General features: G+C 42.7%; 1 long non-coding RNA gene across 1 annotated transcript; it reads right to left on the bottom strand.

Annotated features, from left to right (window-relative positions):
• On the bottom strand, positions 1–27,752 carry LOC132209790 (uncharacterized). The gene is made up of 3 exons (XR_009445877.1): positions 27,642–27,752; positions 23,173–23,341; positions 1–322 (listed from the first exon to the last, which is right to left on the bottom strand). It is a non-coding gene; the product is annotated as an uncharacterized LOC132209790 (long non-coding RNA).

The following is a 27,752-nucleotide window of genomic DNA, read 5'->3' as shown; positions in this document are numbered from 1 at the left end:
AGAAAGCTGTAAAGTAAGACTGAAGGATTTGATATCCAAAAAGTAAGGCTTATGAAACTCACGTTGGATTTTTAATACATATATTGTGGAACTATGATGATAAATACTCTCATATTTTGAACATAGAAGATGAATGAGATTCACAGTCTGTTTCTCCGGGACTTAGTAATAAACATGTCTTTGAAACGAGGTAGATTATAGGATGATGGTTAATGTGAAGTTACAAAATTTGTTTTATAGAACTGTTACAAATGCTGGCTGAGAACTTGAGTGGGACTTCCTGATCTCCCTCATAACCTTCTGCAGACAATTGATGGATAGTCTGGAAAAAACAGAAAAACATAACCATTTTTTGGTTGCCTATGCCTGTTCACTGGGGCTTCCTTCATTCATTTAGCAAAGGACCCCTGCAGAAATTCCATGACAGCACATTTTTCTTTACAATAGTGACAGCATTTCAAAGGTACTTAATTGGTTATGAAGTGCTTTGGGACATTAGAACAATATTATAAGGTGTTATTTAAAGTAAAAATCCCTTCCTTTCTAAACATATCCAGCTGCAAAGTTCATAGAATCTTGCTGGAAATAAAACATCTCTAGCACATAAATGCGAAATACCGTGGATGCTGGAAATCTGAAATAACAACTGAAGTTCTGGAAAACAAGATAACAAAGTGTAGAGATGGATGAACACAGCAGGCCAAGCAGCATCTTAGCAACACAAAAGCTGACGTTTTGGGCTTAAACCCTTCATCAGAAGCTTTTCTGATGAAGGGTTGAGGCCCAAAAGGTTAGCTTTTGTGCCCCTTAAATGCTGCTTGGCCTGCTGTGTTCATCCAGCTCTACACTTTGTTATCTCAGATTCTCCAGCATCTTCAGTTCCCATTATCTCTGAAGTTCAGGAAAGCTTAGCTCACAACCAAGTAGAAAATTCCTGCCTTTCAAACCCTTGAGTCTCTTCCTGTTTTAAACAAGGTCACGGTTTATCTGTATCTTAACTCTACTCACCTTCCTTGGTTCTATATTCTTTAATATACTTACTAAATAAAAATCTTTCAATCTCAGTTTTTGAGGCTCTCAGCCTCAGTGGTTTCATTCAAGTAAAGGGCTCCAAGTTTCTACTACTCTCTGTGTGAAGAAATGTTTCCCAATGTCACTTAATCTAGTATTAAGTTTATGCGTCCTTGTTCAGAATTTCCACTAATTAGAATCACCACAGTCATTTTTAAATCAATCACCCTTTCCCTTTAGTGACTCACTATTGTAACTTGCAATCCTAGACAGATTTTGAAATTCTTCTGCATTTATCATTCTGTTGCTTTTCTTCCCTTACCATTCCTCTGTTGCAAGCAGTGACTCAAGTTGTGTTAAGGACATCTTAATTACGTTTTTCTTTTATCTCCTCTGAAATGCTAGCATCTTCAGCCAACATAGATCAACCATGTAGTGCTCAGGAATTGGGACCCTAACACTTTACCATTATGAACTGCTGAGCCTCAAGTCTTGATCCTTTTGAAGACTTGTGAGCCAACTCATTGGCCTGTTTATTTCTGCCAATGTTTTGCTTTAAAAGTCTACTCCTCTGACTGTTTTTGTGGTCTAGCTTTGATTTCCTTTGCCGTATCATTGCCAGCAATTCCAGTAAAGTGGTACTAAGGTGCATCAACTTTGCTTGAACTTTTTTGCTGATTCAACATTCACAGTAGTATTATTCAGCCAAGCAAGCAATATAAGAATATACCGTCTAAAAATCAGGAGAGTCCTCATATGACCCAAATCTAATTACCGGCATGAATGAACGTCTTAACTTATTTTCTTTTGTGGCATACGTATGCAAATGCACACAGCCTGAGATAGGTGACATTTGTGCAGGACTGCACAGTTCACTTATAGAGAACAATTAAGAAACAGATTATGTTGTGTCCAGCTCCAGTTGCAAAGAACTGCAAGTTAGTCACTTTGCTGCTTAATCAGTATGCAAGAAAAAGAGTATGAAACCATGCTGAGCATGAGAGGTACTGATGCTGCTCTTCAGTAATCTGTCTCATTGCCAGGTAGGGGATGGAAATGGGTTTATTGTTAATTACAAATTTGCTACACCCATCCAGGTTTCAGTAACGCCGAAAGACTTATGCATATAATCATGTGTCGAAATGTTTCCTTAACACACCATTCAGACATCTTCAGTATCATTTTATGCAGTTTATTTCAGATGTATTTTTTTAGCTCTGAGTAGTTTTATAAATTGTTTAATCTCTCCAGGTTTTGCTTATATTTGTAGGCCAAAAGCTTTTTTTCTCGATAAACATATCTGTCTTTTCATGGCCAATGAGGTGGCTGCTTTACTTATTGAGACGAATTGGCTCTTCAGAGTTCTCTGTTCTCAGGACATTTGAAGCCTTACTAAATGGCACTGTCTAAATAGCAAATGACTCTTAAGACCTTCATGCGAGTAAGCGAATTTAAAACGTTAATGATATCATTTGTCATCGTTTGTATTACAAATGGGGATGAAGAAAAAATGCAGGAGGCAACATTTATTAACATTCCCAGAATGGAGAGAGTAACATTAACTTTTCATACCCTGTGAGCTGTACTGTAATCCTACAGCATGGAGCTAACAAGGTCAGAATGTGTAACTCTCCTGGGGATGTGGGAAACACTCATTGCTGTGCCAAACCTCCTGCTGTCACAATGTTTCTCACTGAGATATATCTTTGCTTCTCTGCAGGGAATCATTTGTTATCCCAAACTGCTAGAAAATCAGTTGGCATGCGTTTTTCCAGTCTAATTTAACATTTCATTTTTAAGAATGGAAAATGGTGGAGAAGCAGCATGGAGGGTTTTACCCTGAAAACAGACATGAGCCATGGAAACCATAGGTACAGGAGTGGGAGAGTGGGGCAACCAGGGTTGAGGTGGAGGAGACTAAGACAAGACTAGGAAGGGGGGTCACACAAATGCCTGTCCTGTACAACAGGCATAATATACTCCATTTTCCCCTCTATCCCTCTCAATATCCTCCCATTTATTGTGCTTTCTCCTAATTTCCCACAGCCCCTTGCAAATGCGTAATCTCACACTTCTTCAAATTGAATTCTATTTGCCACTTTTCCTCCCACTCAAACCGTCCATCAATATTATCATGTTCCAGTCAATGGCTATCCTCTTCATTGTCAGCTACACAACCAAGTTTTGTGTAATCTGTAAATTTCACAACCATGCTTCCCGAATTTAACTCTACATCATTAATAATTTCCACAAACAGCGAGAGATTCAACTCTGAGCTCTTTGGAATACCCCTGGAAAACACTTCTGTTTGCAAAAACATCGGTCAATCATTAATTTTTGCTTTCTGTCTCTGAACCATTTTTGGATCCAACTCATCATGTTACCATGAATTCCATGGGCTTTCATTTTTCGCTTCCATTCGCCATATGAGATCTTGTCAAAATTGGTGGTGACCTGATATGATCTGGGATGCAGCCAAATATTGTCAAAGGATTTTGATCCGTACAAAAAGAGGGCCATTAAAGTCAAGTCAGCCAACTAGTTAAGACTAAAGGGCTCTTGGGACAACCTACAGAAGGTTAGTATTCAGATGCAGCATGTAATCCAGAAAGCTGATAGAATGTTATGTTTTATTTACAACCTGGTAGGATGCTCCAGCCAGAGCTCGTCCACTCCGGCCTTTTTGCTTTTGTATTTTCCTCTTTTCCTCCTTTCTGTGGTTTTCTTCTCCTATTCTGTCTTCTTGGGCTCTTGGCCTCAGACACTCTGCCCCGGCCCCCCACTCCCAGCTTCCAAAGTGGGGTCAGTGGTCGGTGGCCCAAAGTGGAGATGTCAGCAACCAGCGGGCCCAGAGCAGGGATAGCAGCAACCAGTGGCCGAGGGCAACGCGTGGGCAACGGCCCAGTACAGAGCACGACAGAAGCAGACCATCATGGACTGTGGCAGCAACCAGCGGCCGAGTGCAAAGCGTGGGCAACGGCCCAGTACAGAGCACGACAGAAGCAGACCATCACGGACTGTGGCAGCAACCAGTGGCCGAGTGCAAAGCGTGGGGAACGGCCCAGTACAGAGCACGACAGAAGCAGACCATCACGGACTGTGGCAGCAATGGCCCAGTGCAGAGTGTGGAGGCCCCCTGCATTCGTCTGCTGCGGAGACCCCTTGGAGACAGACTGTGATGCTTGTCTTTTGAAATTGTTTCTACTTTTTCTGATCTATCGTTCCACTGTGTATAGCTGTAATGCAACATTTTTAAAATTCCTTTCTCTATTCGTAAGTAAGGATTGTAACTAGGCAATCTGTAGCTAAAATGGCACAGTGTCAGTGAAATTGTTACACTGTAACTAATCTGTAACTGAAGAAACTGTACCTAGGTATCTTTGTATCAAAGATGCTGCTGTAAGTGGTGACTTAAAACCATTACATGTGACAATAAAGCAAATTCAATTCTTAATTGTTATGGGAATCGAATGGTAAATATTATGCTTCAGTTAGACAATGCATTGTTGAGATCGGACTGTGAGTACTGTGTACAGCACTGGTCAACGTTCTCATGGAAGGATGTTAATGCAATGGAAGCAGGTCAGAGATAGTTTATGAGACTAATACCTGGCCTGAGCAGATTGCCTTATAAGGAAAGGCTAGACAAGTTAGGCCAGTATCATGTGGAATTTAGAAGAGTCAGGAGTAACCTAATTGAAATATAAAACATCCTGAAGTGACTTCGCTGGGTGGGTGTTGTGGAAGAATCTAGGACTAGTTGTTTAAAAATAAGGGGCACCCATTTAAGAGAGAGATGAGGAAGCATTTTTTTTTCTCTCTCAGAAGGTTGTGAGGCTTTCGAATTTCCTCCCAGAAAAGGCAGTGGATGCAGAATCTTTAAATGTCTTCAAGGGAGAGGGGCCAAGGGGATGAAAATATATCAGGGATATGCAGGAATGTAGATTGAATTTAAAACCAGACCCCCGCCGTAATCTTATTGAATGGTATTTAATGAACTCTTGTCCATTCTTCATTTGTTCATACCTATTTCACAGGGAAAATAATGGACAAAACATGTCAATTACTCAGAATAAAGCAGAAATTTCACATCCTGCACCAACCTCAGAGTTCAGGCATGGCGTAACAAATGAACCAAATATAAGGTGCATGTTAGCATTGTGTGAATAGCTAAAAGAGTTGAGGTAAGGGAGGAGTTAGTGAAGAAGGATCCAGACCTGAAATGTCAGCTTTCCTGCTCCTCTGATGCTTCCTGGCCTGCTGTGTTCATCCAGCTCTGCACCTTGTTATCTCAGATTCTCCAGCATCTGCAGTTCCTACTATCTCTGAGCAAGTGATGGCAGATCAGGAAAGGGGCGAGTGAAGCAAGGAATCATAGGATCTACCGAAGGAGGAGAGATGAAGCCCTTGAAATGCCCAGTTTTGCCCACGGTAGCACAAGCCTTGTGAGGTAAAACAATAGTCGCAGGTGAAATCTTACAGCTCGCAGGTTGTTTCTGCCAACACGGAACTAACCAACTATTACTTTGTTTCCATTACTTTGCTTCTGAGCAATGACAGCCTGGGGGACAGCAGCGATCACTCTCCTGACAATTGCAGCAGCATCATGGGAGGTGGAAACCACATTCTGCTGTGCGTACAGTGAGGTCAGCTACTGAAGGGAGAGAATAAAGAAGCCAACTGTACAGCTCCTCAATATGATCACGACCAGAAGCATTGTAGTATTCAGGTCTCCCATCAGGAAAGAGCAGAGGAAATGAGCTGATAGGTGTAATAATACTCTGAACTAGTGGGAGGTACTGTTTTTGCCCAAGCACAGGTAGATCCTCATCTGAGCAACATTGTAACATTGTGCCATATTCTCCTGTAATACACAAAAACTCACCAGCAATGGTTCGTCAAAATAACATCAGTTGGTCCTCTTGGGAAAGCGTTTAAGGCAGTCCAAACTCCCTCTATATGTTGTGCATTTTGATATGATAAGGTTCCTTTATGGAGGATTGGAATATGACAACAATCATGTCTGTGGTGACTTCAATTTTGGAGGCAAAGCCCTCAGGCATAATGGCATGGTACATGAAGTATTGATAATGTCCTAAGAAGAAAGGTATCAAGAGGATGTGCTCTACTCAACATGAAGAGGTTTATCAAACAGAGCAGTTGTGCAATCACAAGTTGCAGGTAAGCCTCACCAAGACGGAGGTTATAGTGCTGGAGAACCAAAACAGTAATCCAGTTAGGACATCAAAAATGCAGTATAACAGAATAGGACATGGGGAGCACACAGTACCTCTTGCAATACTGTTGGTTAGTAGCGACTGAAGTCTGATAATATCCCAGGTGGTGCAGATGGTAATGTTGGTCAATAAAGGATACCCCCAGCATCAACTGTGACTGCCATTTCCCCCACAACTCTCTCAAAGAATGTAAAAATGGTAAATCATAGAATCCCTACAGAGTGGAAACAGGCCATTTGGCCCATGGACCCCACATCAACCCTCCAAGGAGCATCCCACCCAGATCTACCCCTCTACCCTATCCTGTAACCCTGTATTTCCCATAGCCTATCCACCTAAGCTACACATCTTAGGACTGTGGGAGGAAACCCGAGCATGCAGAGGAAATCCACACAAGACACAGGGAAATGTGAAAGTCCACACAGCCATCCAAGGGTAGAATTGAATGCGGGTCCATGACACAGTAAGGCAGCAGTGCTAACCACTGATTCACCATAAACATACATGAGGATTTTGCTATCTAATGAGACAGCAGTTCTGCACCTCACCTGGGTTTTCTGGGTTTTGGCAAAACTGTGAAATCCACCAAACTCCAGCCGGATCTCTGCAGTGATGTCAGGAATGTCTCACCTGAGTCTGCACTGGGTCAAATGGAAGGGCGAGGATAGGGTTGATAGGGTTAATACTATAGGATTTAAATTAAAGTGTGTTATAGTCTTATAACAAGTGTTGTTGTTCAGCTCAACTTCTTCCATGCTGTCACCATGACAACCCGTCTGAAAATATTATTCAAGGGCGCACACTTTTCACCACAACAGAATAAACAGGGTTGTGGAACAGGAGCGTAAAAAGATGTTAAAAATAAATTGGGAGGAACTAACAATAAAAAAGAGCTAAATTGTCTGTACCACAATGTACAGGGTGTAATGAATTTTAAGTGAGGGTAGGGATGCAGAGATAAAATCAGGCCTCTTTGTCGGCACGCTGCCAGCTTTGGGCCTTAAATTGTCTTCACAAGGTACTACCTCCTCCAACCAAGAGTAAATCCTGCCTTTCAGGAGTGAGCTCCCCACCCCAAGCACCAGCTATTATGAATAACTTGGGCCCCAAATGTGGATGGAGTGCTGCAGAAAACATCACAAGGCAGGAGGATGCTCTTGATTCGTCATGAATCGGCCTTACAGAAGGGATGGGAAGGCAATGGCCATGGGATCACGACTCCGTTATCTACATTACCCTTTCCCACTTTCACCTGATCTCATGACCTGGGGGACCATAAAATGGTGGCCAATGTGTATATTAAAACAGGAGAACTGAAGGGAATAACATGTTGCGAGGAAGCAGTTATAGCCAAGACTGCCGAGACAATACAGAAAACTCAATACTTGGAACTAATCGTTGTAGGTTATAAGAAATAGACATAGTTGGTGCATCATTAGAAAGGCCATTTCATTAAAATTTTTGGCGGAATTTTCCATGCCCACACAGAGATTCTCAAAGGATGGGCAATGGAATCTTATTTGGATAGGAGACAAGAGGTCAGTTTCGCAATGTTGGACTAAACTTTTATATTCAGTTTGGTTAGGATCCTCTTTTGCATTAATTAGTACACCATGAATACCCACTAACTCCCAGCTCACTGGAGATTACATTCATGGGCACATCCTTGTGATAGAGGAATGGGAAACCCATGTGTTCACAAACCCCGTGTACAAATATACAAGGCTTGAAATTGGTGGGGTGAACCTCTTCTGCCAAGCTCCAGTGACTATAAACTTTTCAGGTGACTTAGCTCTTTCATAGTCAAGGTGTTTCTTTGTACAAATGCTTATAGGGTAAAGGGTGAAGCTTGTCTGGGCCAGGCAGTTCAGGAGCCTTCTCCATTAATTGTTGTCATGGTTGTTGTTGATAAACTGAGTAAGGACTAAAGCCTGGCCAAGCTTTATTTCCATAGCTTCCTCTATCCAAGCTGCCTTTATCAATCATGGTGGCCTCTTGTTGCCATCCATTGGAAAAAGAGCTTTCCTCCACTCCTGGATAACCTTAAAATAACCTTCAGGGAACCATAGATAAAATGAACTGCAGATGCTGGGGATTCCGAGATAACAAGATGTGGAGCTGGACCTCAAAAGAGCCAACAGCCTTCTCCTGCTCCTATCTTGCGTGTTTCTATGTAATGAGAGGTTATTGCATGGAAACCTACAAAATGCTCATAACAACAGCCAGGGCAGATGCAAGTAAGATACTTCCTGACTGGGGAGTCTTGAAGCAGGTGGCAAATTTTTAAAATAAGCCTGTTTCCATTTAGGACCAAGATGAAGATGATCGGGGTTATGAATCTTTGGAATTCTCCAAAGAGCTTGGTATTTGAGTATGTTTAAAGTACAAATTGATAGATTTCTGAAGTGTTCAATGGGCCAAGATCATTCTGAATTCTGTAGCAAGCTCAACAAGCTTCATGAGCTGTTTAACGTTCCCTAAAAACTCAGCAGGCCAAGCAGCATCTTAGGAACAGGAAAGCTGATGTTTCGGGCCTAAATTCACGACCATATCCTGAAGCAAACCAGGTACTACAGCCACATCACCTTTCTTAGTACCTGCCTACAGAACCAGATCATCCCCAATGGTCCACATTCAAGCCTTCCCAATTTGGACCCAGCAGTGACAATATATACATTTCGAACATTGAGACCCTTCCGAAGCGTTTCTCCCTGCGACTCCTGAAACACACACTCGCAGCAATGTGGGGCATCTCCAGGCACTGCAATGCAGCCTACCCCAGCTCAGAGCCTCCCTCTCCCAGACCTGCAGAGGACCTCTCCTGTTTTTTTATCCTTTGTAGAATCCACAACCTGAACTCACAATTCTACTCAGCTTTATTGGACACTAAAAACCGTGCTTACAGTAAAGTTACTGGTGCCTGCCACCCAAAACGGGATTCTTCCACCTCCCAAATCCTCAGCCGTACCCAGGACCTTCCCCACAATGTACTCGTCGCCATTGGCCATGAGGCCACTATTGGAGAACACACAGATGACGTCACATCCGCCACCGCTGGGGACACCACTTCTGGGACAGCGAACACCATCGCTGCTGAAGCCACCGCCTCCATTTCTGAGACCAACACCACAGACATTACCGTCACTGCTGCTGCCTGCCCCACTCCGCCCACTGCCGACACCACCCTGCCCACCGCAGACGTAGTTGCAATTCTGTCCACTGCCAATGCAACGCCGACCACAGCTGACGTTTTTCTGATGAAGGGTCTAGGCCCAAAACGTCAGCTTTCCTGCTCCTAAGATGCTGCTTGGCCTTCAAGGAACTATGGCAGATGAGTAATACTACTTTTCATCTGGTCTTTGACATCACTAGGGGTAGCTGGGGGAGTGATGAGTAGAGGTTACACGAATCTCTTGGATTGTAGAGGGTGAAGTACTATGGATACAAGAGATATACTTGAATTCCAGAGGGTGACCGATGAGGTGCCAGATCAAAGTTTTTTTTATTTTATTCAATCTTGGAATTGTTCTGAGGAAGAGTCGCTGGACCCGAAATTGTAACTATGAAATTTCTTCACAGATGCTGCCAGACCTGCTGAGCTTTTGCGGCAACTAGTCTTTTTTTTCATTCCTGATTTACAGCATCTGCAGTTCTTTTAACTTTTATTAGGATTATGAGCATCTCTGGCTCAGTCTGTATTTATTGTCCATCCCTGGCTCCCTTTGATAACATGTGGTGAGCTGCCTTGTTGAACCACTGCAGACCATTTGCGGTAGCTAGATCCACCATGCTGTAAGGGAGAGAGTTCCAAGTATGTGGCCCTGTGACATTGAAGGAATGATGATATATTTCCACATCAAGATGGTGAGTGGCTGAGAGGAGAACCTGCAAGTGGTAGTGTTCCCATGTAACTGCTGCCCTTGTCCTTTCCTTACAGAAATGACTTGAATAATGGTGGTTGATGTTACAAAAATGGGTGGGAAAGTGAGTTGTGAAGAGTACATAAGGAAACTACAAAGGAATATAGTTAGGTTAAGTGAGAGGGAATGAATTTAGACAGTGGAGCACAATGTGCAAAAAATATAAAATTGTCCATTTTGGCAGGTGGAGGGAAAAGGAAACATACTACCTAAATTGTGAGCAATTGCAGAACCCAGAGATGCATAGGGTTCTGGTTAACCTTGTGCATGTATCACAGAAGACTGGTATGCAGGTACAGCAATTAATTAGGAAAGCTTTAGAGTGGTTTTGTTTAGTTAGCAGAATTGAATACAACATAGGAAGGTTATGCTTAAGTAATACAGGACATTGGTGAGACTATGTCTTCGGCTGTAATATGTGCAAAACTGGTCTACTTATTTAAGGAAACATGTAAATGTGTTGAAGGCAGTTTACTGTTTTACTAGCCTAAACTCTAAAAAGCCTGAGATAACAAGGTGTGAAGCTGGATGAACACAGCAGGCCAAGTAGCATCAGAGGAGCAGGAAAGCTGACATTATGGGTCTAGACCCTTCTTCAGAAATGGGGTAGGGGAAGGGAATTCTGAAATAAATAGGGAGAGAGGGGGAGGGGGATAGAAGATTAATATGGTAGAAGATAGTTGGACAGGAGACAGACAGGTCAAAGAGGCAGGGTTGGAGCCAGTAAAGGTGAGTGTAGGTGTGGATTAAGGAGGAGATAGGTCAGTCCAGGGAAGATGGATAGATGAAAGGGGTGGGGTGAGTCTGGTAGGTAGGAGATGGGGGTGGGGCTTAGAGGTTAGGGAGGCAGGGACAAGCTGAGCTGGTTTTGGGATGTGGTTGGGGGAAGGGTGATTTTGAAGCTTGTGAAGTCCACATCGATGCCATTGGGCTGCAGTGTTCCCAAGTGAAATATGGGGTGCTGTTCCTGCAACCTTTGGGTGGCATCATTGTGGCACTGCAGGAGGCCAGGATGGACATGTCGTCTGAGGAGTTGGAGGGGGAGTTGAAATGGTTCGCAACCGGGAGGTGCAGTTGTTTATTGCGAACCGAGCGTTGGTGTTCCATGAAGCGGTCCCCAAGCCTCTGCGTGGTTTCCCCGATGTAGAGTTGGCCACATCTGGAACAGCAGACAGAGTGTACCACATTAGCAGATGTGCAGGTGAACATCTGTTTGGTGTGGAAGGTCTTCTTGGGGCCTGGGATGGGGGTGAGGGGAGGGTGTAGGGGCAGTTGTAGCACTTCCTGCAGTTGCAGGGGAAAGGGCCGTAAGTTGTCTTGTGAGAAAAGGTTGGACTGAATAGGCTTGTATCCACTGAAGCTTAGGAGAAAAAGGGGAAATTTATTGAAACATATCACATCCTGAGAGATTTTGAGAGAGTGAATGTACAAAGACTGTTTCCTCATGTTGACGAACCTACTGCTGGGCACCTCTGTATAAAAATAAGCAGATTCCCCCAGTGAAGTCAGGAATAATGAGAACTGTGTTTTCCAGATGGTTGGAAGTCTTCAAAGCTCATTCCATCAAAAGGCAATGAAAGTGGTGTCCTTGAATTTTTTAATGTTAGAGACAGGTAGATTCTAGATAAATCTCGTCAGGGGTAGAATAACCTGATCTGATATGATCTTATTAAATGCTGGAGCTGGCTTGAGGAGCAGAATAACCTATACTTGCTCTTATTTCAAACCCTCATGTATGGGTGCTGTTTGAATGCCTTTTAAATACGTTGCCCAGTTGTTGGAGTCCAAATGTTTCAGAATTTACTGGTTACAAAAATTTACGTGGACCATCGCAGTTTGGGAAGTCATTAGGTGTGGACTAGTTGGACTGAAGAGTCTGTTTGCATGCCGTTCTATATGTGATAAGCTGAGAAGAATAAACATATGAGAAAACCTGGGCAATCTCTGAGCTGAAATATTTCCCAGTTTTAGATCTGCTCCCACCCTTGAACATAAAAAAAATTCAATTTTGCTACCAGCCCTTCTGATTATTTGATTTCCTACAGTGTGAAAACAGGCCCTTTGGCCCAACAAGTCCACACTACCCCTTAGAGCATCCCATCCAGACCGATTGCCCTATAACTCACACACCGCTGAACGCTATGGACAATTTAGCATGGCCAATCCACCTAGCCTGCGAATCTTTGGACTGAGGGAGGAAACCTGCACAGACACAGGGAGAATGTGCAAACTCTGCACAGGCAGGTACCCGAGACGGGAATCAAATACAGGACCCTGGTGCTGTGAGGCAGCAGTGCTAATCACTGAGCCACCGTGCTGCCCACATTATCTTACAGCACTTTCTGTTTTATTTCAGAATTTTTCCTTCCACAGTATTTTGCTTTAACATTGTTGTAATATTGTTATAATATTCATCAGTTGGGTAGTTCTAGTTTATGTGAAATCCATGGTCTATCATTGAATTGAAAGTTTCATCTATTAATGAGTATATCAATTAACTGATGGGTGAATGTGAACACCTCACATATTTCCTATGAAATTACCTTCAGATTACTTGCTGCTGAACTTGAAATAATCCAAGCACAACTGTTACATTCTGATCTAACTGCATAATGATATGGTAGAATGTACCTAGGACAACAAAAGTCCCAAAATCAAATAGAAATTCCATGTAACATTCAACTGATACCAGTTAAAAACATACCTAGATTCAATCTCATGATGTATTACATCATCTGCATGCCTTAACTAAATGATTGTTATGTAATGATTGCCAGATATTCATCGTTCACTATTTAAACCACTGATCATCATGAAAGTAATCACTGCACTTTTCCCCAAGAACGTTTTTGTCATCGATGTGGATTTTTGTATTTGCCCTTTCAGAATTTTGCCACACCTGGTATTGGTTCTACAAATTGTTTCATATGTATGACTCCAGCTTTATGAGGAACATTTATGGAGTCTCATTAAATTGTCATTTATGTCAGAGCAAAAGGGGACAGAATCACAGGGAATGGTAAATTCTTGGGTTAAGTGAATAGAAAGAAATGAAACTTCAATGAAAAATACAAAGGGCCCTTTGTAACAAGTTCTATGAAGCTAAATCATTTCATGACATGTCCAAGATCATGGCATCTTTTCAAAAGTAATTTGGCAAAAATGGAGAAGTTAGTTGATCTAGAATTATATTACATTGCATGGGATTGCAAACAGTGCTCAAGCAGAGAGTTAAACAAGAAAGGGGAGTAGTGAGGTTGTCAAGAGTACCATTGAGTGAGTCAAATTACTTGCAAATGCTGCAGGCTGGAGCAAGTTGTAAGGTCCGATGTCATAATTGGCAGGGTTTATTTTAAGGCTAACTTAGGAGAGAATTTCCAACCTCACTCTTTCACACAGGCTGTCAATTGGTTAAGAATTGCTGTTCACTCCAGTACTCAGGAAAAAGCATCATTTGTGCCTTTGTACATTTCATGTTTTCGTTAAAACCATTTCCATCTTCAAAATGTTTTTGCAAAGGAGAATTAAATCTTGGCTACACTGTACAGCATTCATCACCAGTTTCCCTTGAACAAACTCAAAGTTGCTATCAATACTTATAAAATGTATTTAATATACCAGAGTGGGAGTCAAATTACACCTTCCCCGTCTAAGGGCAAGTCACGCTGGAATGTTACAGTTGTGACAAACACTGAATGAAGTGCAATTTTGCTTTACATACCTCTCTAATTTGATACATCTATTGTACTAAGCACGTGTTCCTCAGTGAACAATGTTGCTTTAGCAATATCGTTTCGGGAAACATGTCTCCACTGTACGTAAATCTGCCAGAAGTGTAAAACTCTGCCCATAACTTTATAAATGGAGACATCTGTCCAATCAATCTTAAAGCTATCTCTTATTGATTTATTCTGTAAGTCTAGGGGAAGGATTTTACCAAATTATAGTCCTGAGCTTACACACACTGGCTGCCAGACTAACTCAGTTACCAGAGATCACGTTCTAATAAAAAAACACTGTGGGTGGCATATAGGTGAAATGGGGCCAGCTCTAGAACTTACGCATGTATGAGCAAGGAACAAGAGTAAACTATCTGGAGAGGATGCTGAAGCAGTTCAGAAATCAAGAGGGCTCTTCAACATGGAGGTGGCCATGGAGAGGTAATTATGTATGGATCATCCATTAGCTGCTATCTCTGTCCATGGCTCTGTCTTTGGGACATGAAAACTCGCACGCTGACTGCCATAAAGACTCCCATCTCAAATGGTCATGAAGCTGATCTATCCAAGATTCTAGTGGCCTACTCTGCTCTGGTGTTGACAGACGCTGGCAAACTGAAAAATTCATCTTGGATCGACCTTTAATTGTCACAGTTGGCTGCCTATCTCTGCTTGGTGGGGACAGGCCTATCCATGGCCCCATTACTTGGAAAATTCCCTGGAAGCAGGACTGTGTTGGGACAGGATTCTGATGGAGCTCCCTGCTGATTTCCCAACCTCACTGTTTCTTTTACCCAGCCCTTCACTCAGGAACCAAGAAAATTGTGTTGCTGTGTTGAATAGAATGCTTACATCATCAAAAACCTCTCACTTCGTGAAATGCTGCTTCATTAATGGATGTTCTCTTCAGTGAGAAAATACAGTGGAATGGTAAAGTAAAAGTCATTTTACTTTAAAGCTTCATTCTCAATGTTATTGGAATAAAATCTCATATTGATACTTATGGGCAATAATCTCCAAATTAAAACATAGGACACATGGGCTCTTGCACAGTATGAAAATCTCTAAACTCTTTTGGGAATATCACAGGAAATCCGCTTTAGAACATAGAACATTATAGCACAGTACAGGCCTTTTGGCCTTCGATGTTGTGCCGACCTGTCATACCGATCTCAAGCCCATCTAACCTACACTATTCCATGTACGTCCATATGCTAATCCAATGACGATTTAAATGTACCTAAAGTTGGCGAATCTCTTACCATTGCAGGCAAAGCGTTCCATTCCCTTACTACTCTCTGAGTAAAGAAACTACCTCTGACATCTGTCCTATATCTTTCACCCCTCAATTTAAAGCTATGCCCCCTCGTGCTCACCGTCACCATCCTAGGAAAAAGGCTCTCCCTATCCACTCTATCTAACCCTCTGATTATTTTATATGTATCAATTAAGTCGCCTCTCAACCTTCTTCTCTCTAATGAAAACAGCCTCAAGTCCCTCAGCCTTTCCTCGTAAGACCTTCCCTCCATACCAGGCAACATCCTAGTAAATCTCCTCTGCACCCTTTCCAAAGCTTCCACATCCTTCTTATAATGCGGTGACCAGAACTGTACACAATACTCCAAGTGCGGCCGCTTTGTTTTGAAAAATCTATGTAAACCTATCACAAGGAGAAATAACATCACTGTGTGTTGTTACTTTAATTAATGACTCATTGCTCGTCATTGTATGCCTTTGACAGGTGTTTTTCTTAATCATTCTTTCGTAGATGTGGCAGGGCCAGCATTTGTTATTCACCACTGATCGCCTTTGAGAAAATTGCCCTTTCTTGAACCATGGTAATTTGTCTGGTGTAGGTAGAAGAGAGATACTTGCTAAGTCATTTCAGAGGGTTGTTAAGAGTCTGCCACATTACTGTGAGTCTGGAGTCACACATAAGACATACAGGTTTAGATGACATCCCCTGATGGGCAGACATGTAACAAAAGACTAAGTCCAGGGCAGAGTGACATGTGCTCCAAAGATGCCTGACAATTATCTGACATTGTGTTGGACTCTGTCTCAGGCATTTGTGGCAGCTGACAACAAAGGGGTCGAGCCTCCTGCGTATGCTAGTATGAGGCTAAGAACCCATTTAAGTACTTTTATCAGAGATTAAGTTGCTCTTAGTGAAGCAGGCCTCAGGCTTTCTTGATTGGCTGTGCCCGAGTTAGTGGTTGTCGTTAGGTAGAGCAAAATTATTTTGTTTTTCAATTGCTGAAGAGAAGGAACAGGTGTATTCCTCCTCTCACATCCACAGCGCTCCTCATAGCTTCTGATGACTGTGACTATTCAGTCAGAAAGTACATTGGAATGGCGAAGGTGAAGTAAATGTGCTTCATTTTCAATGTCATTGGAATAAAGTCTCACATCAATACTTACGGGCAATAATCTTTGAAATAAAACAGAGGACACACAGGCTCTTGGGCAGAATGAAAACCTCTAAACTCTGTTCTGTCCCTTTTGTCCTCTTTGTCTAATCTTTGCACATGAGCCATAACATGTAGGTGGTCATAAATTGAAGTGTTCTATCAGTTGAGCAGCCTTTAGAAGCATGGCAGATGCTGACACTCACCCAGAATAATAATCCGAGGCCACAGGAGAAGATATTGCATTCACAATCCTCTTTGTGTGGACTTTCATTTTCACTTTCAACATGGGCCAAAGAAATTTCCAGACGGTTTTGTAATCTTGCTTTTCTGACAGGTATTCTCAGCAAAATTACACCTTAGCATGTGTAAGAACAACATCTGGAAGGTGTTAATAGAACATTTCACCTGATTTTAGGATTTGTTTGTCAATTTTCAATCAAATCCTTCATACTTCCTAACCACGGCACTAGGGGCTTGATTTGGGGACGAGGCAGAAGATGATGAAAACTTTGGTCAGAGACAGAGTAGATACAGGGGAAGAGCATTTGAAGTATGAGGAAAAGGAGGACACTGCATTAGTGCCTGCTCCTTCTCTGACAGGACCTCAGTATCTGAATGTTTTGCTGCTATTTTCACTGAGCCAGGCTATTTGTTGGGGGGGAGGGGGGGGTGGGGGGATAAAAATTGAGTGTCGAGTCTGTTAAAACTCGGAAGTCACTTTCAACTTCATCCAGTGGTTGTGAAACGCTATATAAATCCAAGCTGTTCTTTCTTTTCCTTTGTCTCTCAGAACCTTTTTGACGGATTACATATTTTGACTTGCCTATCATTCTCATGTAAAAATAATCTATTTAGCACCTTTCATGACCAGGGTATGTTTTAAGGCATTTTATAGCCAATGCAGTACAGACTATTGTATCGTAGGAAGAACAACTTCCAATTAGAGAACATTTTCGCTAGTAAGATATTTATAAGTTTATTTTATCTTTAAATTTAGGGTAAATGCAGGCCATGTTATAACTTGTTTTGAAGTCTACCAGATGCTAAGCTTGTGCGATGGAACACAAATTGCTGGAGGAACTCAACAGACTTAATATTTGGGATCCAGTAACCTGTCATCCCAAAGGGACCCTAAATATTAACTCTGCTTTCTCTCTCCACAAATGCTGCCAGACCTGTTGAGTTTATGTCGCAATTTCTGTTTTTGTTTCTGATTTCCAACATCTGCAGTTCTTTGGGCTTTTCTTTTGTTTAGTAAGCTTGTGCAATTAGATTGTTAGAGATCACATGAAAGCTCAGATCGTTTTACTGAGAAGAAAGTGCAAAACATATATACTTGTAGACAATGGCTGCTGTCCCTGAATTTACAATGAGTAAACTCTGACTTTCCAACAGTCCCAGAATGGCGTTGTTGGAATCAGTTTTAAACTGATGTGCTACAAACTGCCTATTTGCTTAGAAGATGAAGGAGAAGTGTCAAAAAATGCTAACCTGGAAGAGAAGTGTTTCATACTGCCATGGGAAGAGATAACTGAGATAAGTGTACTCGTTTCTAATCAAATAAATAAATATTACATTCCATGCTGTCAGAAAAAGAACAAAAGCTACTTGGCTTCATGAGCTGCCATAACCCAATATGGAAAAGGGATGGAACCTGGTTGAAGATATACACCCTTTAGCCACCTAAGTATTCTGGGAGATTCGTGGCTAAGAGGAAGAAAAAACCTTTATTGCCAGTGGTAGATTTAAGAAACACTCTGAAAACTGAGGCAAGACACCTGGTTACAGAGACAGTAGGAACTGCTGATGCTGGAGAATCTGACATAACACGGTGTGAAGCTGGATGAACACAGCAGGCCAAGCAACATCAGAGGAGCAGGAAAGTTGACATTTCCGGTCGAGACCCTTCTTCAGAAAATGAAGAAGCGTCTTGGCCCGAAATGTCAACTTTCTTGCTCCTCTGATGCTGCTTGGCCTGCTGTATTCATCCAGCTTCACACCGTGTTATATCAAAAGACATCTGGTGTTGGTTATTTAAAGTCAGTTCTCAGTAAAAATGGAATACAGAAATCTTTGGAAGCTGGGAACAATTGTGGACCATTTGCTAAAAAGACTGCAGTTCTTCTGAGCGAATGATGGGCAGTAAATATAAAAGAGGCATATTCCTTTCTGTAATTTGTAGAATAAATTGCCTAAAAGAGAAAATGGTGTGGAATCAGTAACGTTTTTCATCAGTCCTTACAGTGAAAGTTTAAAATGTGAAATCTTTTCTTGGTAGTACATAACTTAAATGTTGCTGCAAAGAAACAAGAACTTGATAGTTTTCTTCTTGTATTTATTCAAGCCATTAGACTTGTTGGGCCAAAGGGCCTGTTTCTACACTGTAGGGAATCTAATCTAATCTAATCTAATATTGTCCCCTCCTCTCCTAATCTCTTTGGCCATCCACAGCCTCTTCCACAGCTAATGGCAAGGTACACCAGTGTCAGGGGTTTGAGAGACTGGAGATGCAGTGAGAACAATTTACTGGCAATTTTAATTCTCTGACCGAAATCTGTTACACCCACTTGAGAGAACAGTTTGGGCTGTAGTCTAACATCTCATCCAAAGGATACACATTACCTGAAACTTACCTGGATAAAGTTTCATCTGCCAATTTTCTATCTTCTCCAGGCTTTACATTTGCCAATTTTCTATCTTCTCCAGTCTGTACATTTCAACAATTTGCCACCAAGGAGATAACCTGAATCCAAGGTGTGTAATTTAACATTCGGAACAGGTTGGTTTGACTTGGCTGAAGATTGAACTGTACAAATCTGAAATACAAATTTATCCAAGGCCTCGGGAATTTTGGTAGATCAAAGAAGGTGAGCGCTGTCTTAGGGGCCAGTAGGAGAGAGAGTGATTCCGCCAGTCCATAGAGCAAACCTATTCATCCCCAGAGTAATCAGGTGCATCCCCAGGACCCTCCTGATGCTTGGCCTGATGAATTAATCTTCTCCCTTCCTCCTCTCTTCTGGTCCTTCCATCAGTGGTTAGAACTGCAGTTAGAACTGTGGTTCAGTGGTTAGAACTGCAGCCTCACAGCGCCAGGGACTCAGGTTCGATTCCCGCCTCCGGCAACTGTCTGTGTGGAGTTTGCACATTCTCCCTGCGTCTGCGTGGGTTTCCTCCGGGTGCTCCAGTTTCCTCCCACAGTCCAAAGATGTACAGGTTAGGTGGATCGGCCATGCTAAATTGCCCATCGTGTTCAGGGGTGTGTGGGTTATAGGGGGATGGGTCTGGGTGGGATGCTTCAAAGGGGCGGTGTGGACTTGTTGGGCCAAAGGGCCTGTTTCTACACTGTAGGGAATCTAATCTAATCTAATGTAATATTGTCCCCTCCTCTCCTACTCTCTTTGGCCATCCACAGCCTCTTCCACAGCTAATGGCAACCCCGCCAATTTCTCCATCAGTCTATGCTTTTCTCTCATGACACCCTACTTTTTCCTGGCTGCTCCTATGATCCTTCTCCTTCCTCATGTCCTTAATCCCTGTGGACCTCTCCAGTGATGGGAAAAGCCCTCACACCCTCAGATCTCCAAAGGCTTCAAGACGTTTCATCAACAGCTTTCCCAGACTTTCAAAGTTTTACATCAGCTTCAATGTCTTCTCTTAGGCCCTGTCTCTCTCATCTTTCTCTCTACCCTGCCTTACCTGATTTGTTTTGGTTAGCCAGGTCAATTGGTTGGATAAGTATAATGATGAGGATAATATTCATAAAACTCAGTATCATCCAGGACAAGGCAATCATCCAATCACTTTAAATATTCACTTCCTGTGCCATCAATGCACAATGGCAGCCATGTACACCATCGTGAGCTACACTGCAGTCGTTTGCCAAGGGTTCCAATATCATCCATTCCCGTTGAGGACGACAATTCTCCACCATGCTTAGGAGGTTGGAGCTTTGTAGCAGGATGGGGATTTACCAGGTTCAAGTTAATGATGTAGACCCCTCTCCTGAAGCGAGACTGTACAATCCAGTGAGATCTGGAATAGAACAGTGGATGCTGCGATCTCTACCACCTTGAAGGGATTGGAAATAAATTGCTATTCTTTCATTGTCACTACATCAAAATCCTGGCATACCCCTCCTAAGAATGTGGTGGCAGTCCTTCAGTACATGGGCTGCAATGGTTCAAGAAGGCTGCTCATTGGAATGGGTATATTTCATGAGTGGATAGGAAAACATAAATGCACATAATATATTTGAAATGTCATTTTCTCAAAGAAATTAAGAAAGACCTTTTCCATTTGAATATACTGGCTCAAAATCCTGGAATTCCCTCCCTAATGGCGCAGTACGTCTAACTAGAACAAATGGCTCATCACCACCTTCTCAAGGACCACTAGGTTCAGGCAAAAAAATGATGGCCAAGCCAACACTATCCATATCCTATCAGTGAGTTAAAAAAAAGTTAGTTTAACTGCTATTTAGAGGATTTACATTGCACAGGTAACGCTCAGTTTTTCTTCTGATAATCAATATTATTGTTTTACGGGGAAGTAAAGTATTAAAGTAACGGGTCTGTTGGTGCCCATATCATTTTTATCACCCTTTTTGAATATACTAACTTATTAAACTGTTTCCACTCTACATATACATCCCTACTGTCCATTTATTGCTTCTGGATGAGTATCAAATAAATTTGTCCAGTCAAACAAAGAGGAAAAACTGACTTCTAAAAATCTTGAGAAAATGCTCACTGCGTAATGACACTTTCAATGATTTTCAGTATTTCACAAATCTCCTCTCTAATTTCTCTCAGCTCCCTGATGAAGACTACCTATTTTGGGAGATGTATTTCTTTAAAGCACATTTAGCCTGTCCCAGGCCTAAATTTTTGATTTATAGCAAAATTCTTCATTTTGCCTTGATACTTCTTTGTGAATTCATCAAGGAAATGATTATTCAAAATATTTACTGGCTTTCTGTCATCCTCAGCTTTAAGCCTATTGTATTTTTCAGTGTTCCTTCTCTAGCAGCTTGAAATGGTAGTGTAATTGGCTACAGCACTATATGAGTAATTCAGAGATTGGGTTAATAAATCAGATCAGAAGTTCATGTCCCATCATAGCAGTTTGAAAAATCATTTTTAAAGAAAAATAAAGTATATTTTTTTCTGAAAATGGTTCCTGTGACTCACCTTGTCTTGTTTTACCTGCCTAGTTTAAAATGATATTTTACTTTTTGTTCAAAATTCCTTGCAATCTCCTTTGTCTTACCTCCTGAACAGGGAATTACTATGAGAATTTTCGGAGTCATTGCTCTAACATTGTTCCTTTGATACCAGATTGCGGCTGTTCATTTACATCCATAACTTCATTAAAGAATTCCTTTCCTTTCCCAAATATACCTGAGAAATTTGCTTTTCCTCAATTTCTTTAGAATTTTGAAGCAATCCTCGTCCATGTGTCTTTCAACACCCTTACTTAATTTTTTTCATTTCACTTTTACCTTTGTACGAATGACTATTATTGAATTTGGCTCTGACCTTCAGTATCACCCCTACTTTTCCAAACTAAGGCTCATTTCGATATTCTCTTTTATCACACATACGTGCCATCCCCTGCCTGAACTTAAAGCATCCAATATGGAAAATGGAGCATCTCGTGACTTGGAGCTTGTGCCTGTAGAACTTGTGAGTTAACCTGGCTGACACCAGTTAATATTCTATTGTCTATAATCCACTGCTTCCTGTGAGCACATTCTACAGAACAGCCTGTTTCCACATTGCCAAGCTTGCATAATCCAAACCAGTAACTAACTTGGCTATCTGTGAACCTTCCTTCCTTTTTTGGCATGCTTGTCATTACTCTTGACACCCCTCCACCTCTGACTATGAGTACAGTATAGCTGTCTGATATAGCTGTCCTCATGCTTGTAAAAGTCCTCAAATCCTCAGAGAAACATTAAAGCATTAATCTTTCCATTTGAAAGACCTGTCTTCCCATCATACGTCTTTTATTTTAGTTATTACACATTCGGAATGCAAAACACATTGCAGTAATAAATCAAACTGCTACTAGTGCCATGTCTAATTAATGTCCGTAGGTAGAGTCGGAGGGGAATTTCCACCTGCAAAATGTTAAAGCTGCCCAACGAAAGAAAGTGTCATTGGAGGCTTTTAACTACTACAGTCAAATTTATTAAGCTTCTAAAACTAATTGAATGTTAATGACTGATTTGTGACAATAATTAATAGTCATTTACATTTACATTAAGTTCAATTCTACCCCTGTTATAAATGCACTCATTTTTATATTTTACACCATCACATTCCACTCAATGTACATTTTCAATTCCACTAAGTCCTAATAGTCAATATTATGAAGTAAAATCAGAGGAAGAGAGAGGAACTTTAAACTGGATGATTGGGTTAGGTTACAAGCAGAGGAAATGTTAAATGGAAATGAAATAGAAGCCAGTTCCACTGAGGAGGGACAATAGGTATCCACCAGGTTTACTCCCAGGATGACGGGTTTGCATTTTAATTACTTTGGTGAATTTGGATTTAATCCTTTACATATTTAGCCTAGGATTACAAGGTATAGAGCTGGTTTTCTCAGATTGTTATCTCAGATTCTTCAGCATCTGCAGTTCCTATTATCTCTACTATCTCAGGTTTAGCCTGCTAGGTTTCCGGAACAGTGGGGTAAGAGAACACAACATTGTGGGTGAACACAAGCTCCTTATGAACTAGTAGGTGAGTGTGTGCTTCTTGCTTGCATGCCACCGCATCCGCGCCCACCCCCGCGCCCTGCCAAGCTGCCCTGCAATTTAAGATACCACAAACAAATACCCTCTTCCCTCTGAGTAAGAATCAGATACCTGTTCACCACCGGACTCACAAAGTAATCGGCCTCCATCTCTTGGGATTACGCCAACATTCCTCATTCTGAGGTCAGGATTAGGTCAAACTGGTCCTGTGGTCTCTGGAGTATTGCTCAATTAATGGGAAGACAACCTTGGCATTCTGGCCAACTACCAAGTGAGGAACCTGCCAATGATAAGTCATTTGCTGTGGAGTTAAAACCATGGAGCATGTGAAGAAAACCTGACTTTTGGCGTTTCCCAACCCCCCCCATTCATGGTGCTGAATATTAGAACTCCTACAGTCCCCAGTAGAGTCATATATGGCCAGCCTGTGGGCCCAGACTGAAAGAATCTGGTAAACTGAGGAAGGGTCAATGGGTTCAAAACATTCACTCTGATTTCTCTCCATACGTGCCGCTAGACCTACTGAGCTCTTCCAGCAATTTCTGCTTTTGTTTCTGATTTTCAGCATAGAACATAGAACATAGAACAGTACAGCACAGAACAGGCCCTTCAGCCCACAATGTTGTGCCGACCATTGATCCTCATGTATGCACCCTCAAATTTCTGTGACCATATACATGTCCAGCAGTCTCTTAAATGACCCCAATGACCTTGCTTCCACAACTGCTGCTGGCAACGCATTCCATGCTCTCACAGCTCTCTGCGTAAAGAACCTGCCTCTGACATCCCCTCTATACTTTCCACCAACTAGCTTAAAACTATGACCCCTCGTGCTAGCCATTTCTGCCCTGGGAAATAGTCTCTGGCTATCAACTCTATCTATGCCTCTCATTATCTTGTATACCTCAATTAGGTCCCCTCTCCTCCTCCTTTTCTCCAATGAAAAGAGACCGAGCTCAGTCAACCTCTCTTCATAAGATAAGCCCTCCAGTCCAGGCAGCATCCTGGTAAACCTCCTCTGAACCCTCTCCAAAGCATCCACATCTTTCCTATAATAGGGCGCCCAGAACTGGACGCAGTATTCCAAGTGCGGTCTAACCAAAGTTTTATAGCGCTGCAACAAGATCTCACGACTCTTAAACTCAATCCCCCTGTTAATGAAAGCCAAAACACCATATGCTTTCTTAACAACCCTGTCCACTTGGGTGGCCATTTTAAGGGATCTATGTATCTGCACACCAAGATCCCTCTGTTCCTCCACGCTGCCAAGAATCCTATCCTTAATCCTGTACTCAGCTTTCAAATTCGACCTTCCAAAATGCATCACCTCGCATTTATCCAGGTTGAACTCCATCTGCCACCTCTCAGCCCATCTCTGCATCCTGTCAATGTCCCGCTGCAGCCTACAACAGCCCTCTACACTGTCAACGACACCTCCTACCTTGGTGTCGTCTGCAAACTTGCTGACCCATCCTTCAATCCCCTCGTCCAAGTCATTAATAAAAATTACAAACAGTAGAGGCCCAAGGACAGAGCCCTGTGGAACTCCACTCACCACTGACTTCCAGGCAGAATATTTTCCTTCTACAACCACTCGCTGTCTTCTGTTGGCCAGCCAATTCTGTATCCAAGCAGCTAAGTTCCCCTGTATCCCATTCCTCCTGACCTTCTGAATGAGCCTACCATGGGGAACCTTATCAAATGCCTTACTGAAGTCCATATACACCACATCCACAGCTCGACCCTCATCAACTTTTCTAGTCACATCCTCAAAAAACTCGATAAGGTTTGTAAGGCATGACCTACCCCTCACAAAGCCGTGTTGACTGTATTTGATCAAGCCATGCTCTTCCAGATGGTCATAAATCTTATCCCTCAGAATCCTTTCTAACACCTTGCAGACGACAGACGTGAGACTTACCGGTCTATAATTGCCGGGGATTTCCCTATTTCCTTTCTTGAAGAGAGGAATTACATTTGCCTCTCTCCAGTCCTCAGGTACGACTCCAGTGGAGAGCGAGGATGCAAAGATCTTTGCAAGTGGCGAAGCAATTGCATTTCTCGCTTCCCAAAGCAGCCGAGGACAAATCTGATCCGGGCCTGGCGACTTGTCAATCTTAATGTTTGACAAAATTTTCAGCACGTCAGCTTCGTCTATCTCTATCCATTCCAGCATGTATACCTGCTCATCAAAGGTTTCATTCACTACAAAGTTCGTTTCTTTCGTAAAGACAGAAGCAAAAAACTCATTTAGGGCTTCCCCTACCTCCTCAGGCTCCACACACAAGTTCCCTATGTTATCCCTGATCGGCCCTACTCTTTCTTTGACCATTCTCTTATTCCTCACGTAAGTGTAAAATGCCTTTGTGGTTTCCCGGATTCCTTCTGCCAAGCCTTTCTCGTGCCCCCTCCTGGCTCTCCTCAGACCATTTTTGAGCTCCTTCCTTGCCTGCATGTAATCCTCTCTAGCTGAACTTGACCCTAGCTTCCTCCACCTTATGTAAGCTACCTTCTTCCTTTTCACTAGAAGCTCCACCGCTCTCGTCATCCAAGGTTCCCTAATCTTACCCCTTCTTGCCTGTCTCAGAGGGACATATTTACTCATCACTCCCAACAACTGTTCCTTAAACCGTCTCCACATGTCGATAGTTCCCTTACCATGGAACAACTGCTCCCAGTCCATGCTTCCTAACTCATGTCTAATCGCATCATAGTTTCCTCTTCCCCAATTAAATATCCTCCCATTCTGCCTAATCCTCTCCTTCTCCATAGCTATGTAGAATGTGAGGCAGTTATGGTCACTATCACCAAAATGCTCTCCCACCACAAGATCTGATACCTGCCCTGGCTCGTTTCCGAGCACCAAGTCTAGAATGGCCTCTCCCCTCGTCGGCCTGTCAACGTACTGCGTTAGGAAACCCTCCTGAACACACTTTACAAAAACAGCTCCATTCAAATCTTCTGCTCTAAGGAGGTTCCAATCAATATTAGGAAAGTTAAAGTCACCCATTACAACAACCCTACTGCGTGCACACTTTTCCAAAATCTGTCGACCTATGCTTTCTTCAATCTCCCTGCTGCTATTGGGGGGCCTGTAGTAAACCCCTAACGAGGTGACTACTCCCTTGCTGTTCCTAATTTCCACCCATACTGACTCAGTAGGCAGATCTTCCTCGACAAAGGAAGCTTCTGTAGCTGTGATACCCTCTCTGATTAGTAGCGCTACACCCCCTCCTCTTTTTCCCCCCTCCCTATTCTTTTTAAATGTTCTAAACCCTGGAACATCCAGCAACCATTCCTGCCCATGAGAAACCCATGTCTCTGTTATGGCCACAACATCATAGCACCAGGTACTGATCCATGCTCTAAGTTCATCACTTTTATTCCTGATACTCCTTGCATTAAAGCAAACACACTTTAACCGATCCCTTGGTTCCTTCCCAGAAAATCCTTCCCACTAGCTGGTCTACCTCTTGCTACTGCCTCACCGCTCACCTCTGGTATACAGCTCAGGTTCCCACCCCCCTGCCATACTAGTTTAAACCCTCTCGAACTACTCGAGCAAACCTTCCACCCAGGACATTGGTCCCCTTCCAGTTCAGATGCAACCCGTCCTTCTTGTACAGGTCCCACCTTCCCCAGAAGGCATCCCAATTATCAACATATCTGAAGCCCTCCCTCCTACACCAGCTGCGTAGCCACGTGTTCAGCTGCGCCCGCTCCCTGTTCCTCACCTCACTATCTCGTGGCAGCGGTAGTAAACCAGAGAACACTACTCTGTTCGTCCTGCTCTGCAGCTTCCATCCTAACTCCCTGAAATCACTTTTTATATCCTCAAACCTATTTCTGGCTATATCATTTGTGCCAATATGTAACATGATTTCTGGCTGTTCGCCCTCCCCTTTTAGAACTTTATACACCCGATCGGAGACGTCCCGGACCCTGGCACCAGGGAGGCAACATACCTTCCAGGAATCCCGATCTTGCCCACAAAATCTCCTGTCGATTCCCCGAACTATCGAGTCCCCTACCACGAGTATTTTTCTATTCTGCCCCCTTCCCTTCTTTGCCACAGTGTCAGGCTCAGTGCCAGAGAACTGACTACTATGGCTTTCCTCTTGTAGGTCATCCCCCCCAGCAGTATCCAAAACGGTATACTTATTGCTGAGGGGAATGCCCATAGGGGATCTCTGCACTGTCTGTCTGTCCCCTTTCCTCCCCCTAACTGTAACCCATCTATCCTCGTCCTGAGCCTTAGGAGTGACCAACTCCCGATAACTCCTCTCAATTACCCCCTCTGCCTCCCGAATGATCCGTAGTTCATCCAGCTCCAGCTCCATTTCCCTAACACGGTTTTCAAGGAGCTGTAGCTGGGTGCACTTCCCGCAGATGTAGCCAGCGGAGACGTGTGCCACATCTCCCAACTGCCACATTCTGCAGGAGGAGCAAGCAACTGCCCTAGCATCCATACCCCACTTATCTGAACACCCACTCAATACTAAAGTAGAAAGCTGACGTCAAATAATAACAAATTAATAACAAACTTATATTCAATAGAGAAAGTTTAGAATGAACCTTACCTTATTAACTAGGTTAGAGGAGGAGTGTGGGTGGGAGACACTACAGTTGTAGAGTCTCGGGTTTAGCCGCCTTGCTGATATATATGGTCACTGCTTTCCTTCCCGGCTGCC

This window comes from Stegostoma tigrinum, chromosome 6 (assembly GCF_030684315.1).
Source record: "Stegostoma tigrinum isolate sSteTig4 chromosome 6, sSteTig4.hap1, whole genome shotgun sequence".
Classification (NCBI taxonomy): Eukaryota; Metazoa; Chordata; class Chondrichthyes; order Orectolobiformes; family Stegostomatidae; genus Stegostoma; species Stegostoma tigrinum.
This window is presented reverse-complemented; position numbering and strand designations above follow the sequence as displayed.